Genomic DNA, 15,558 nt, shown 5'->3' with positions numbered 1-15,558 from the left:
TAGAGATCTACAAGTTGGTAAGGGGTTGTTATAGGATCAATGGTGGAGAAGTTCTACAGAGAATAGTGGGAGATCAGGGGAGAACCAGAGGTCATACCTGGAAACTGTATAAAGAGGGTGTGAGAGGCAGGTTTTTTTCCTGCAGAGTTGTGAATGATTGAAATGCCTTGCCTGAGAGTGTGGTGTCCGCAAGGAGTTTGAGTGTGCTTAAGACACAGTATGATGAGATGTGTGTGCGATAAAAGGACCTCCCAGATGAGTCTTTGACTCCATGAGGTCTTGGGGTAATAATAATAATTCTCACATTCAGTTTATTTCCCTTTTCATGGATGGGTACTATGAGAGCTCTGCTCCAATGATCTGGAATTCAACCCTCTGACCAAGCCTTCTGAATTATGCAATGCAGCCACTGTAAAACTTTTACACTTACATATTTTAGCATTTCTGGTCGAATTTCATGTACTTCAGCTGTCTTTCCACATTTCAGATTTTTGATGACTTTTTCTAACTCAAGAACGGATATCTATTCCTCACTTCATTCTATGTTCTGAGATATCTCCATGCTGACATTGAGTCATTCAAAGTAATTACTCCAAACACCTAGAATATCTTCATCTTCAGTTTTCATGTCAACTTTATCACCTGATTCCTTTTACAGTACTTTTTCCTCCATTTCTAAGAAAAAATTAAAGAATTTGAAAACAAAAACCAAACCTTGGAGATTCACTGGCAAATCCTGAAGAAAACATTGATTGATTCAGCCAGAGAGGCATGTGGTAAGGTTGTCTGTAAAGATAGAAAAATCATAACTCCATGGTGAATTCAGTAAGTTATAGGCAGTCAATAGCCTTTAGAATATTTTATCACCGTCCTGATATTTATTTTCTACGTTCTTAGCAAAGTTCATATGCCTTTAGCTAGTTTTACACAGTGCTTTCTTACATTTTTCTCTGTATTCTCTAAGAGCACAACCTGACTTCTTGTCACAAACTTTCAATATGCTTTCTTCTTTTTTCTTGACTGTCTCTAACTTCCAGAGTCCACCATGGAGTTCTGATTTTTCTATACTTACAAACAACCTTACCAAATGCCTCTCTGGTTAAATCAATCAATCAATATTTTCTTCAGGCTTTGCCAGTGAATCTCCAAGGTTTGGTTCTTGTTTTCAAACTCTTTCATTTTTAATTCAATGATGTTTGTGCAATTCACCTCTGAAGGCTGCTCAACTCTGATTTTATTCATTTTAAATATTTCTTACACACTCTTATTTTCAATATGAAATTCAATTTTATCCTGCTCAAAACTAGAAAGTGATCACTTCTATTTCAAATCTTCTGTATACACTTGTGTCCTGAACCAGTGGGAAAACATCGCTATCAACTATAACAGTCAATAGTCAATGAGACTTTTCTTATTTCTTGAAAACCTGGCAACTAAATCTGTATAGGAGTCCTGTCAGCTTCTTGTTTGGATTGCTGTACAGAAGAGTAGTTAATTGTTTTTTGGGTCATTCTTGGATTATATCCACTTAGTAAAGTTGTTACACTGACAAATTCCTGTTCTTGTTTTAGAGATTAGATTTTTCAGGAATCTCTAAAATCGTCATTATACAACAAAACGTACTATAGGTTCGCAAATAACCTTTTCTGGGGAGCAACAAAATATACAGAAAGTGAATCCATGAAGACCTGAAAATAATATATTAGAATACTAAAAACAGAATGATTTGAGAAGTATTGTATTGCCTTGCCTCAAAACTGCCAGATCTTGAAACGACATTTTTTTTATCTAAAAAAAAAAAGATGTCAGAATTGTTTCGTGTCACTGACATTAACTTCTTGTAGGACTAATAGAAGACAAAATGTTCAGTAATAACTGCATCATGTGAATGAGAGAAGAGAGAGAGAATAAAAAAAATAAAAAAAAATGCCCAAAGACCAGAAGAGGAAGGAAGATAGTGATGAATATTGATGTCAAAAGATAAGTTCTTTTTCAAAATATTTAGTGACAACTGAGTCACTCTTTTTGCATTATTATTATTACGGGCAACTTCAGGGAGTCCTTAGACTCATCGAGGGAGGCCCCAAATCATATTCATCACAACTATTCCACATTCATACAGTATCTATCATACCTCGCCTTAAACTCATTCACTGTCACAGCAGCCAGCACAGACTCTGGCAGCCCATTCCACTCATTCACCACTCTAAAAGTAAAGAACCCAGCTCTAACACCCTTACTAACCACACTTTTTCCCAGTTTCCATGGATGTCCCCTAGTCCTCCCACAACCAGCCCTGTTCTCAAAAATATCTTCTGAATTAATTTTATAGAAACCCTTCAGTAATTTGAATGTCTCAATCATATCTCCTCTCCTCCACCTATCAACCAATTTCTGCAACCCACAAATCTTCAACCTGTTCTGATAAGGTTCATTCCACAGACCTGCTATAATCTTGGTCACTCGCCTTTGGATCCTCTCAACCTCCTCCCCATCAAGAAGAAACCTAGGTGACCAAATCTGGGCACAGTAGTCGAGATGGGGGTCTTATCAAGGCTCGATACAGAGGAACAATAACCTGCTTGTCAACGTATTCTTCAGCAACCAAGTGATTTGATGAGCTGATTTGACCACTTTTGCAATGTGCCCCCTAAACTTCAACTCCTTATTCACCAACACGTCTAAATCTCGTGACTCATCAATTTCCTGGAGTACAGTTCCACCAATGTAGTAAACTGCTGCTAATCTTTTCATAATCTTTTCACCCCAAAATGCATAACCTTACATTTTGCCACATTAAATTGACATCTATTCTCCTTAGCCAAGACCTCCAATCTATCCAAATCATCTTGCAAAATTTTGACATCATCTGCATTCACTATTGCCCCACCCAACTTTGCATCATCTGCAAACAAATTAACTGTTCCTCTCAGATCCTTTCCTATATCATTAATGAACAAATTAAACAGCAGTGGTCCAAGAACAGATCCTTGTGGCACACCACTAGTCACAGGCCATCTTGTGGACTCTACTCCTGAATAAACCACTCTCTGATATCTCTCCATCAACCACCCTCCTATCCATCTCACCACCCCTATATCCATCCCCATATGCTGCAATTTACTGATTAGAATTCCATGTGGTATCCTGCCAAAGGTCTTAGCAAGGTCCAGTAGAATCACTGTAAACCCATTACCCTTATCCAGTTCAGCCGTCACTGCGTTATAATATGTGAGCAAGTTACTGAGGCATGACCTACCTTTCACAAAACCATGTTGTCTCTGATACAGTATCCCATTTTCATCTATCCAATCTTGTAATTTCCTCTTGACTATTTTCTCCAAGACCTTGATAATGATTCCTGTTATGCTGATTGGCCAGTAATTTTCAACAGCAGCCTTGGAACCACCTTTATGCAGCGGAACTATTTTCTCCTCTTTCCACCCCCTTGGGACTGACCCAGACCCGAGGCTCAAATTAAACAAAATGGTCAAGGGCACTGACAATTCTTTAGCCGCTTCACGTACGACATGAGCTGGTATACCATCCAATCCCACAGATGTATTGATATTGAGGTTCCTCTATAGTTACCTCTACTTCATTCATCACAATTCCAGTATAAGCTGTTGGTTCTTCCATTCCTGCAATGGCACCACCTGGATGATATACTCTTGCAAAGTGCTCGCTCAGTAATTCCACTATATCGACTGATCGGTTACCTCCCTACCCTCAGCATTTTTTAAAATCATTCTGCCATGAGCATTTTTCCTTTTACTTGCAACATATTGAAAAAACTGTTTGGGATTCTCTTTAGCCTGCATGGCCAATTTTCTTTCGTAATCCGCTTTTGCTTTTCTTACCACCACCCTTGTTACCATCCTGGCCTGAGCTTTATACTGTTCCTGCACCTGCTGGTCACCTTTCTCCTTAAATTCCCTCCACAATTGTTTCTTTTTTTGCAGCTCAAGCTTAATAGTGTTATTCATCCATTTAACCCCTACTTGATTTATTATTCGGACTCTTGGTATACAGTCAACCATTACATCCTGCAAACACTTCTTAACCACCTCCCATGCACTATCAACATCCAGCCCTTGCAGTTTTACATGCCATGGCACTGAGTCAAGCACACTCCTAAGCTTGTCATACTTACCAGCCCAGTAATTCCACACGTACCCTGTCTTAATTGTAAATTCCACTCCTTTAGCCACCTCCCAAGTCATGACCTTATGGTCACTCTCACCAATTGGTGGCAACATGGTCATGTTCGTTACAGCCACATTCTCAGTTGCAATTACTAGGTCAAGCACACTCTGCCCCGGTATTTTCCACTACATGCTGTCGCAGATAGTTGTCCTTCAATAACCGCATAAAATCCAATTCCTTCCTCCCATGTGCCCTCTCCTCTTTCCAGTTAATGTTACCATAATTGAAATCACCCATAATAGTTACCCTCCTTCCACTCATTTCTTCTATTTGCCTATGCATACTATCTCCACCATCTATTCCATCTAAATCAATATCTTTAAAGCATATATTCTTACAGACCTATATGATATGATGCTTATAATAGCCCTTCCTATAATGCTAGGCATTATGGGAAGGGCAAATATCCAGACTGGTTTCACCCTTTATTTACTAAGGCAAGTGATATGAAGCCATTAGCCACTATATACAAGTAGCCCAGTCGAGAAGTTACTTCATGTGCAAACTTTGTTTGCATATACTTGGATAAAGGATTAAAACAAGAATATAATTTCTTGGCATCTTTAATTTATAGTATAACCAGATGGGAAAAAAAAAAACATTGAACATGTAAGGATAGTATGTTAATTTTCTGGTTTTTAAAGATTTAATATTTGTTTTCTTGTACACTATATTGTATGTCATGGCACCACTATGCAAAATAATGGCAGGTGATTTTAATGTGCATGATTACATTCATTATGGAATGTGCAAAATGAAACTGGAAAACATGTTTGTTGAAAGTGTTTTGTGAACAAGTTCCAGAGGTGTGAAAGAGAGTAAGAAGAGTGATGGTGGTAAGTTGAAAGACAAAATGCATGATAATGTGATTGGCACAGTTAGTGTTGCAAGTGGTATGAGTAGCTGTACAAATGACACAATGGATAATGAAATGAATGACCAGATAGTAATGGAAAAGATAGTACACTTAAATGTAGTTTTTCACGGAACAAAATGTGAGACTGAGTAGTTGCAAAACCTGGCAGACGATATGATTTAGAAGCAAAAGAAAGGAGAGAGTAAGCAGAGCATGAAAGAGTGAAAGCATGAAAATAAGGATAAGATTTTGTGTGGCAATTCACTGATAAGGAGTCCTTGAGGAGAGTGTACTTCAGAGTGTTCATCAGGGAAACTAGAATGTTTGGGAGGAGGGGGGGGTGCAAGTGAGCATGGGTTCAGGCAACCTAGAGGTTAGTGAATGGGAGAGTGATCACATGATGTGAAATGCAGCACCTCAGGTTCTTAATTTAAGTTGACTAAGTAACACAACATGTAAGGGAAATTCTGGGATGAAGAGGGGTATTGTAGTTTATGTGTACTAATGCCACAAGCATTACAAATAGGTTGAGGAGTTTTTCACACTGGTTAGCGTAATTTGGCTAAAAGTTACAGGCATTAGTGAGATGTGGTTGAATGAGGATGATATGGTCATAGGAATAGATTGCAAAGGATATAATTTCTTCAGAAAGGACAGAAGAAATGAGACATGGGGGAGGGGTTTGCTAATGACAGCTAATAAAGATGTATTTAGGACCAATTTCATCTGTTTGCTTCCATTAATGGAAGTAATCCAACCCCAAGATTACTATCTGAAAAATTATTATTAAACAACACACACAAAAAAAAATAATCTTTCTACAATATTCATAGCATACATACAAAGCTATCATATACAAATAACATAACTTGCTTGTGATAACAGAATAACTATTTTGAATTTATGACCAAAGTAACTAAGAATATGAGGCCTGATAATAATATGAGCACACGATGACATTCAGTAAGTACACCTCTTGGTCATTAAATGACATCACATGTCATGATATTATAATGAGGATAAACAGAGCATGAGATAAAAGAAAGACAACAAGGAAATATGAAATTAAAATAATTTCATATTTTATTCTGTGTAAAAAGAAATTTATTATATACATTTATGGTAAGGCGATGTCAAAGTCATACCTCATATTTTACATGAAGTGTTACCTAACACTTCTGTGGAGTAAAGTGAGATAATAATAATAATAATAAAAACCTACTGTCCTCACAATATGTGTCTGAGATGCAAACCCAAAAAGAATGATATATGATAGTCTGCAATCCCAAAATGCTAAAACATTATTTCCTCATAGCATTAGGGTTACTTAGAGTTACACATGAAAGAAGAAACATAGGCAACATGAATGTAGTACACATTAACTGCACATTTTCATTTACTGATTTTGTACTTTATGGTGATAGTGGTGGAGGTCACCAAGTTTCCAAAGAGAAATTTTCCGGCTTATTCCATCAGAAAACCAACTAACTCTAAAATAAGTCAGGTTATCTTAAAAAGGCACAAAAACCATTCCTGATATGTTAAGAATAACTATTACTGTCCTTGGAGATACTTTTCTCAGAACAGAAAATTATTTAACGAAAAAGGAAAAAATAAAAACCAAATGCTTCAAATTGAAACTGTCTTCCCCTTACACATCAAGCTCAATAGTCTGCCAGAAAATGCAACCTGGCTTCAGAGAAACCTAATTAATGCTATAACAGTGTGGTTAATACAATCCATTAAATTACACGCACATTTGTGTGCAATTTGAAGCGTGTTACGTATGTTCTCCAGCTTGTCTCGTGGGATTAAAACTACTATGAGAAAAACTAATTCACTTTATTTGGAAAACCCTTACAAAGGTTCTTGGTATCCCTAACGGGATTAAAACCGAAGAAGTCACCGTCGTTAGTAGCTATGTTACGAATAATTACCACCAGCGTCTTCAGCTTTCCAGTGTTTCATTTTCAATTATCTGAATCATATTACCAACTTGTCCTGCCACGAATCCATAGTAGTGGTCACTGCACAATCTACCAAAAAACACATTTTACTCTAATATTCTGCATTACTTCAGAAACGTAGCTGATATACGCAGTATTATTCTAGTTTTGATAAATATGAAAATAAGTATAAAAGCAACTTACTATGTGAACATTTTGGATTGCGTGTATGTGTATAGGCAGGGGAGGGCAAGGTTTTGGTAAACGAAGGGAAAAAAAACTGATAATCGATTTTCTTGTTATTCAAATTCAACATATCCTAAGTTCGAAAACATATGGTTACTCCAACATAACGTACAGAAAGGAGGAAAAAAATTCCACACGTAGTCCTACATTCGTAACCATGACATTTATCAACCAGCGATACTAATGCCTCCGTATAAGAATATTTAAACCGACAAAAATATCGCTAGATAGTAGAAGGAAAATTTCATTAAGTAAACACATTAGCAATGTGATAAAGAAAAATTATCGCTTTTGTACTTTAAAAATATCCCACTGGACTTTTATTTCCCAAAAGAAGCAGACACAGCCATTTAGCGCGAATTAAAGATTTTAGAAATAAGAAGCAAACAAACTAAACCATTAGCCAATCACAAAAAGCTAACACAACACTATTATTATTATTATTATTATTATTATTATTATTATTATTATTATTACGGGCAACTCCAAAGAGTCCTTAGACTCATCGAGAGAGGCCCTAACATCATGTCAAGAATAAGTATTCAACATTCACACCGTATCTATCATACTTCGTCTTGAACTCATTTACAGTCATGGCCCCCACAACAGACTCTGGCAGCTTATTCCACTCATTCACCACTCTCCAAGTAAAAAACCTTGCTAACCACACTCTTGCACAGCTACCGTGGATGGCCCCTAGTCCTCCTCCCACCAATATCTTCTGAATTAATCTTATAGAGACCCATTGTAATTTGAATGTCTCAATCATATCGCCCCTTTTCCGCCTATCAGCCAATTTCTGCAACCCACAAATATTCAACCTGTTCTCATAAATTTCAATCCATAGACCTGCTATCATCTTGGTCACTCGGCTCTGGATCCTCTCAACCTCCTCCCCATCAAGAAGAAACCTAAGTAACCAAATCTGGGCACAGCAGTCGAGATGAGGTCTTATCAAGGCTCGGTACAAAGGAACAATAACTTGCTTGTCTCTGTTCGTCAAAGTATTTTTCAGCATCCAAGATTTGATGAGCTGATTTAGCCACTTTTGCAATGTGTCCCCTAACCTTCATCTCCCTATCCACCAACACACCCAGATCCTTAGCCTCATCAATCTCCTGAAGTACAGTTCCACCAATGTAGTATATTGCTGCTAATTTTTTCACCCGAAATTGCATATCCTTGCATTTTGTCACATTAAATTGACATCCATTCTCCTGAGCCCAGAACTCCAATCTATCCAAATCATCCCGCAAGATTTTGACATCATCTGCATTCACTATTGCCCTACCCAACTTAGCATCATCAGCGAACAAATGAACCGTTTCTCTCATATCCTTCCCTATATCATTAATGAACAAATTAAACAGCAGTGGTCCAAGAACAGAACCCTGCAGCAGACCACTAGTCACATGCCATCTTTTGGACTCTACTCCTGAGTAAGATACTCTCTGGTATCTCACCATCAACCACCGTCCTATCCATCTCACCAATCCTATACCCATTCCCATATGTTGCAGTTTATGGATTAGACTTCCATGTGGCAGCCTGTCAAAGGCATTAACAAGGTCGAGTAGAATCACTGTAAATCCATTACCCTTATCCAGTTCAGCCGTCACTGTGTTATAAAACGTGAACAAGTTACTGAGGCATGATCTACCTTTCACAAAACCATGCTGTCCCCCATACAGTATCCCATTTTCATCTATCCATTCTCCTCTTGACTATTTTCTCGAAGACCTTGAGAACGATTCCTGATATGCTAATCAGTCGCTAATTTAAACATCAGTCTTGGAGCCTCCTTTATGCAGTGGAACTATTACCCCCCCCTCTTTCCACCCCCTCAGGACAAACTCAGACCTGAGACTCAAATTAAACAAAATGGTCAAGGGCACTGACAATTCTTTAGCCGCATCACTTAGGACACAAGCTGGTATACCATCCAATCAAACACATGTATTTTCATTGAGGTTTTGTAATAGAATATTCACCTCCACTTCATTCACCACAATTCCCGTATAAGTTGTTGGTTACTTCATTTCTGCAATGTCACCACCTGGATGATATACTCTTGAAAAGTGCTCACTCAGAAATTCCACTATATCAACTGATTCGATTACATCATACCATCGGCATTCTTTAAAATCATTCTGCCGTATACATTTTTTCTTTTACTTCCAACATATCGAAAAATGGTTTGGGATTCTCTTTAGCTTGCATGGCTAATTTTCTTTCATAATCCACTTTTGCTTTTCTTACCACACTCGTTATCACCTTCTGGTCTGCGCTTTATACCGTTCATGTGCCTGCAGGTCACCTTTCATCTTGAATTCCCTCCACAGCTGTTTCGTTTTTTACAGCTCAAGCTTAATGTTGTTATTTATCCATTTAACCCTTATTTGATATACTATTCAGAGACTTTAGGTATACAGTAATCCACTGCTTCCTGCAAACACTCCTTAACCGCCTCCCATGCACTATCAACATCCAGCCCTTGCAGGTTTACATGCCATGGCACTAAACCAAGCAACCTCCTAAGCTTGTCATATTTACCAACCGGAAATTCCACATGCACCCTGTCTTAATTGTAAATTCCACTCCTTTAGCCACCTCCCAAGACAAGACCCTATGATCACTCTCACCAATTGGTGGCAACCTGGTCATATTCGTTTTACAGACAAATTCTCGGATGCAATTACTAGTTCTAGCACTCTCTGACCCGTAGTATTTTCCATTACATGCTGTTGCAGATAGTTATCCCTGAATAACTGCATAAAATCCAATTTATTCCTCCCATGTTTCCTGTCCTCCTTTAAATCAATGTTACCATAGTTGAAATACCCCATAATAATTACCCTCCTTCCATTCATTGCATGTATTTGCATATGCCTACTATCCGAACCATCTATTCCATCACCTGGTCTATAGCAGCATCCAATTATATTTTGTTCTGTTATCCTCAATCTCACACCTAATGGCCTCAAATGTGCTCTTTTCTCTATCCAGCAGTTCAACTTCTATTCTCCTTGGCTGCAGTTCATCAGCTATCATCAATAACACTCTCCCCCATTTTATTCTCGCTGTCCCTCCTGAACACATTATAACCCTTACATTCAATTCCACTAGCTATATCATCTTCTGTTAACCATGTTTCACTAATGCCAATAACAACCTGTGGCCAGGAAGAGCCAACGAAGGCCAAAAATTCTTCCTTCTTGTTCTTAATACTTCTGGCTTTAGTATACATGAAATGCAGAAGCCCGTTAGTCCTACCCTTAATTTGATGCCTTTTACTAACTATCCCATTCTGATTTGTTGTTCTTCGTACTTGATCGGACAAATTATACACATTCATACACTCAATGATTTGAACTCAAAATTGGTAGGGAAACATGTGAATTGCTTTCCTTATACGAAAAAAAAATCAGCTAATGCCTTTTATTCCCTTATAGGGAGTAGGTGAGGCCGTTTTAGCTCTGTCTAACTTTTGGAGACTGAGAGGCACAGTTCAATCCCCATTGGTAGCCAATCAACGATAGCAGGCCCAAGACTATCACTAATTAAGCAGCACGCAGCGAAGAGACAGCTAACAGGTGCCGCCATCTCGTAGTACCTAAAACAATAATTTAATGTCTGAAAATAGCGTGGGTTCTACGATCAATTTTCTTGAGGTTACGGGACGAAAAACTTGAATTTACGGAAGAACAAAGACCGTTTGCCCGTGCGAGATATCTACTAATTCAGAACGGCGAAAATAGGATTAGAAAAAGTTCCTCTAGGTCTCTAATCGGCAACTAGAATCGATTTCGCAGCGCTCTTACTTGGGGCGGTTTAGCGAAGAGAAATGAAAACACTGCTTACACTGAGCTACACAGGCTTTCTTCATTGCATGTGTACTCGATTAAAATGATATTCAATGCTTAAACTGATTAAATATCATTTTAATCAAGTATCCATTTAAATCAACTAACAACTTTCTCTACTTATTATTTATTATTACTTTATTCACATAATGGATATACAGTCAAAGCTAAATATCATTCAAACAACAATTTGACTGGTGATACAGAGCAGGCGAGGGTTCCCAGGTTCTACCCAAGAATTTAAAAATAATCTGTCAAGAAGCGTCGTAAAATATGGACTGTTCCAACTAATGCAGTTTTTTGTAGATAATATGTTCGATGACGTTTAATTCTTGTAAACAGTTGGGTAGCTTTTTTAAAATTGCACCAGTAACTATTGGGATGACTAGTGTGTTTTTAGCAACAGTCCGCCAAATTCGATTGCCAGATCTCGATATTTATTAAGTCTTTCCAGTTATTTGTTGTTAATGTTGTTATCACTGGGTACAGCGATATTATTCATACAAACCTGTAGATGTTCGATAATTGTGATGTCAGGTTTATTATTATTATTATTATTATTATTTTAACGGTGTCTCCATGGAGTCAAAAGACTCATCGCGGGAGACCCGACATTGACACACTAACCATTATTTACCCAATACCTGTCATACCTCTCCTTAAATTCATTCACAGTTGAAGCATTCACAACCAGTTCTGGCAAAGCATTCCACCCATTCACAACCCTCCAAGTAAAAAATCTAGTCCTAACACCCCTGTTAACCATACTCTTACACAATCTCCAGGGATGGCCCCTCGTTCTCTCACATCCTGCATTGGTCTTAAGAATATCATCGGTATCAATCCTGTAAAATCCCTTTAACAATTTAAATACCTCTATCATATCTCCTCTCCTACGTCTATCAGCTAGTTTTTGGAGCCCACAGATCATCAATCTATCCTCATAGGGAACATCCCACAGACCTGCAACAATCTTTGTAACCCGCCTCTGAATCCTCTGTACCACTTCCGCATCACCAAGAAATCCTGGCGACCAGATCTGTGCACAATAGTCCAAATGCGGCCTTATTAATGCCCTGTAGAGTAGAACAATAACTTCCCTATCCCTGGTTGTTAGTGTGTTCCTCAACAACCATGTAATTTGATGTGATGTTTTGGCAATCTTAGCAGTATGTCCTTTAAACTTAAGTTCTCTGTCCACAATAACTCCCAAGTCTCTTGTCTCATCAACTTCCTGCAGTTCAGTTCCGTTAATATAGTAAACAGCATGCGATGTCATCCTCCGGAAGTGCATCACCTTACACTTAGCCACGTTGAACTGACAGCCATTTATCTCAGTCCATAGCAATCTTAGCAATATGCCCTTTAAACTTAAGTTCTCTGTCCACAATAACTCCCAAGTCTCTTGTCTCATCAACTTCCTACAGTTGAGTTCCGTTAATATAGTAAACAGCATGCGATGTCATCCTCCCGAAGTGCATGACCTTACACTTAGCCACGTTGAACTGACAGCCATTAGCGTCAGCCTATTTAAGTCATCCTGTAAAATATCCACATCATTTGAATTGATTATCTCTCTTCCCAATTTTGCATCATCAGCAAACAAGTGGATATTTCCATTCAAGGTATTTCCAATATCATTGATGTACAAATTAAACAATAGTGGACCAAGAACTGAGCCCTGAGGTACACCACTAGTCACTTGCCTTTTCCTGGACTCAGCTCCTCCGTAAACCACTCTTTGATATCTGTCCGCCAGCCATCCTTTAATCCAAATCACCATCTTCGGATCCAAACCCATTTGCTCTAATTTATGTAACAGAGTTCCGTGTGGAATCCTGTCATAAGCCTTTGCAAAGTCAAGCAGTATCACTGAGTAAGGATTTCCTTTATCCAACTCTACTGTTACTTTATTATAGAACGTAAGCAAATTGCGTTCCAAAAGCTGATCAGTTTGTATTCTAAAGTCCCTGAGAATTCTTGCTGTTTCGATTTCCAGTACTGTCTTTATTTTATGCTAGCACCAGTTATCAGAAGTAGGAAAGCCATATTTTTTGTATGCATGCCATGCCAATGGATTATTTTGGCTGCTTGATCATGGTGGTATTTATAATGAATTTGAGCTATCTAGCTCCAGGCACTGATTACAGTGTATTCTTTCTGATTGCATGATCTGCATTTTCTGTTGTTATTTATGTTCTAAATTTTTTTTTTTATTGCATTCGTTTGTAACGCCTGTGCTTGAGCTGCTAGAATAAATCCTTGTGTTTCTTTTTTAATATATTCATATTGTAGCAATTGCCACGTCTTGTTCACGTCAATTTGTTTTCATTATCTCGAAGAAATTGGCCATGCAAGGGTTTATTTTTCCAGCGCACATATCTATTATTGTTATTAGTAGTAGTATTAGACCATTAGACAAATTATAAACAGCGTTAAAGAGGTAACGAAAGACAACTTCACTAAATTAAAGAGACAACGGAAATACGGCGAGAATTAAATTCTTTAAAACAACATAACGAACTCCTAAACCAACAACAATATAAAAATGATCTCTTCATAGATGGATTCCTAGAAATTGTTGCAGAACGTTTAAAATACACAGTAATCCAACTAAGCCAGAAAAGTAGTGCTTGCATAGAATCAAAAGATATTCAGTCAGTGCATCGATTATTACCTCAAAAAAAGGAAAAGAGAAGGTTTTCTCCATCACCCTTCGTGGTATGACTCACTAACTGCCGGACTAAAGTTAACCTCATAAAAGCTAGCAGGTTTGAAAAACTACATTTCCGTCATATCTTCTATTGCGTTCTGTGTATTATTTTTCTCTTTTTTTTAATTTCAATTTTACCAACATTCTGAGGCATATTTATTAAAATATGCTCGATAAATTGTTCATTAATAATAATTGTCTATACTGCTATATTGGTAGGATAAGAGATAGCTTGCTTGCTAGTGAGTACAGATGTGATTGAAAATTTTCTTCAACCCTCTTGATTTGTTTCATTTATTTCTTTCTCTCCTTCTATGTTTTCCACATTATTTTGATATTCTTTATTTTCACTTTGGTCTCCTCCTCCTGAAACTGATACCAATGTTTCGCTTTCATTCCGAGAAGTTTAATGTACAACTTCAGGTCTATGAAATTCTTCATTTCCTTCATTTTTAGAAGAACATAAGAAAAACAAAATTGCCCCCATTTGATTTATCTGTTTTTCCTTTTCTCTGAGTCGTTTTCTATTATTAAAAGCAGATTAAAAGTTTCTTGGCATCATTATGTGTACTATACTATTAAAAGCGAAATAAATATTTATTAAATCCGAAATAAACATATAAATGAATAAAATAAATAATTACGTTAAAAGCTAAAAAAAATTTAAAAAAAAAAGTAGCAATAAAACAAGAATAATAAATTCATTGAAAAATATATTCATACCAAATGCTACAACTACTTAGTTAAACCATATAATTAGTTATACACATTTGTATACTGCTTTACAAACACTAGCCAAATAATGGTAACTACACTGTCAGCTATTATGCGTACGTACGACCTACACTTAATACATGCATTTTTCAAACTACACGTTTTCACATAAAAATATGTGTTTTGATTTTTTAACCTTTAAATTATAAGTGAATTAAAAAAATGTAAGGGACGCTCAACTTAAAATTGCATCGGGGGCCGGAAATCCTGGAGCCGGTACTGCTGAAGACAGAGGTTTAGGAAAGGTTCCTCTAGTTGCCGAAAAGAACAGTCGTTTTTCGGGCAGTCTAGCGCTATGAATTCAAATTCTGTTGCAATATAGTTACATAGGCACTCATTTGAATAAGAAATTGCATACACATTTTTGAATGAGTAGAAAGATTAGAAAATCCTACAGCTGTTATGACCACCTGGTAAAAACACAACTCCACCAGTAAGGACTATAGATCCAGTGATTATTAAGAGAGGAATTGTCTAATGTTCCTTCTAAAGAAAACTGGCTTCTGACTTGAAACACGAAATCGAGATAATGTCATATTTGTAATAGAGGTTATCTCAAATTATATGGAAAATTAACCACAGAAAATGAGTCACTGTTTATTCAGATTGAATATTCTGTGAACATGTTTGCATGTACTTGATCGAAAAATATGACCCTTAATGACAATAATTATGCCTTCCATTCAAGCAGTGATGTAGATCGATTATATCAAACCAGAAAAGTGAAGGATGTTAACCTTTTCACCACATGCCAGTAGCAGATAAAGAAAAGTAAATGTTGATTGATTACCTTTAAACGCAGAAAAAAATGCTAATTGAAGCTCAAAAAGAAAGAAAGGTAGGAAGAAAACTTTAGGAAGAAATTGCAAAAAAACCGAAGGCTGGGAAATGTATCTCATGATCCATATTTGAATGATATTGAAGGAAAAGTTAACACTGTCTGTATATAAAACA

The 15,558-nt window shown here is 37.2% G+C and overlaps 1 protein-coding gene across 3 annotated transcripts in view; it reads right to left on the bottom strand.

The window, feature by feature from the left end:
* LOC150096521 (acetyl-coenzyme A transporter 1) overlaps positions 1-7,432 on the bottom strand; it is a 232,696-nt gene extending 225,264 nt beyond the window's left edge. For 2 of the 3 annotated variants that reach the window (XR_016549809.1, XM_090408203.1), the window contains exon 1: positions 7,213-7,431. The gene's annotated coding sequence lies outside the window, so the exon portion shown is untranslated. Of the gene's footprint in view, positions 1-7,212 lie in introns of all 3 variants that reach the window. The other variant, XM_090408204.1, reaches the window with a different exon arrangement.
* Between the last annotated feature and the right edge of the window lie 8,126 nt (positions 7,433-15,558).

Source organism: Typopeltis vanoorti, chromosome 18, assembly GCF_054136105.1.
Source record: "Typopeltis vanoorti isolate ZY-2024b chromosome 18, IOZ_Tvanoo_1.0, whole genome shotgun sequence".
NCBI lineage: Eukaryota > Metazoa > Arthropoda > Arachnida > Uropygi > Thelyphonidae > Typopeltis > Typopeltis vanoorti.
The sequence above is the reverse complement of the archived record's forward strand: the minus strand, read 5'-3'. Positions and strand labels throughout refer to the sequence as shown.